The following is a 1818-nucleotide window of genomic DNA, read 5'->3' as shown; positions in this document are numbered from 1 at the left end:
ATTAGCTACCTTCCATGACTCTGGCACTCTGCCTGACTCTATTGATTTATTAAATATGGTAGACAGTGGCTCGGAAAGCTCCTCTTTGCATTCTTTAAGCACCCTGGCAAACACTTCATCCGGCCCTGGGGATTTGTTTGGTTTTAGTTTTTCTAATTGTTTAATTACATCCTCCCTGGTAACTGCTAAACTAGTCAACCTGTCCTCATCCCCACCCACATAGACTTGTTCGGCTGAAGGCATATTGTTAAGTTCTTCTTTAGTAAATACAGATACAAAATATTTGTTAAAAATGCTACTCATCTCCTTGTCATTATCCGTTATTTGATCTGTCTCAGATTTTAATGGACCTATCCTTTCCCTAGTCTTAGTTCGATATAACTGAAAAAACCCTTTAGGATTTGACTTTGCTTGCTCTGCTATGCGAACTTCATAGTGTGTTTTTGCTTTACTAATCTCTTTTTTAACATTTCTAACCAGTTGTATGAATTCCTGTTCTAAACTGACTTCCCCATTCTTAATCCTTTTGTACCAAGCTCTCTTTTTACCTATAAGGTTCTTTAAATTATTTGTTATCCACTTTGGGTCATTAGTATTCGATCTATTCAATTTGTATGGTATATTACGTTCCTGTGATTTGTTTAGAATATTCCTAAATAAGTTATATATTAAATCCACATCTAAATCTCCTTTTACGTCACCTGTCGCTGGGTTCATGTCTCGCTCTAAGACCGGCCCACACCCCATACCCAAGACTTTCCAATCAATTTGACCCAAAAAATTTCTTAGGTTATTAAAATCAGCTTTTCGAAAATCTGGCACTTTAACAGAATTTTCTCCTACAGGTCTATTCCATTCCATGCTAAATCTGATTACTTTGTGATCACTGTTCCCTAGCTCACTCCCTATTTCGAATGTCATTAATTTGTGTTTCCCTGTTAGTTAACACTAAATCTAAAATATTATTTTCCTGCGTTGGTTCCTTAATGTGTTGCGTAAGAAAGCAATCGTCAATTAATTCTAGAAAATCTTCTGCTTCACTATTCCCTGTTTTGTTCACCCAGTTTATTCCACTAAAATTAAAGTCACCCATGACATAAATACTGTTAGATCTAGATGCTCTAGATATTTCATCCCATAGATGCTTTGCTTCCATTTTGTCTAAATTTGGTGGCCTATATATAACTCCTATTATAATATTATTTGCTTTTACGTTTAATTCTATCCAAATAGTTTCTGTGTGTGGCTTAGTTTTGATTCCCTCTTTGAGACTACATTTCAAATTGTCCCTAACATATATGGCTACTCCACCTCCTCGTCTAATATATCTATCTGTGTGAAATAGTTTAAATCCATTTATCTGATATTCAGCTAATAGTTCTCTATTTTCTACATTCATCACGTTTCGGTAAGTGCAATAATATCTATTTTTTCTGTGCTGACAAGAGCATTTAATTCATTAATTTTATTTCTTAGACTTCTACTGTTAGTGTAATATATCCTAAGTGAATTGTTATTTTGAGGTCCTTTTCTTTCCCTGATCATTTTGCCAATTCTTTTCTCCCAGGAACACATACTTTTATTACCTCCTTCCTCCAAATCAATTCCCATACCACTATCTACTAACAGTTTAAACCCAAACAAACACCTCTAACCACTGGTTCCAACTAGTTCGCAACAGCAACAACCCCAGCCCTCGATAGATGCACCCCATCACGAGCATACATTTCATTTCTTCCATAAAAGTGTTCCCAGTTGTCTATGAAAGATATTGCATTTGATTTGCAATATCTTTCCAGCCGGCAATTGACACCAAGT

Source organism: Procambarus clarkii, unplaced genomic scaffold (genome assembly GCF_040958095.1).
Source record: "Procambarus clarkii isolate CNS0578487 unplaced genomic scaffold, FALCON_Pclarkii_2.0 HiC_scaffold_421, whole genome shotgun sequence".
Lineage (NCBI taxonomy): Eukaryota > Metazoa > Arthropoda > Malacostraca > Decapoda > Cambaridae > Procambarus > Procambarus clarkii.
This window is presented reverse-complemented; position numbering follows the sequence as displayed.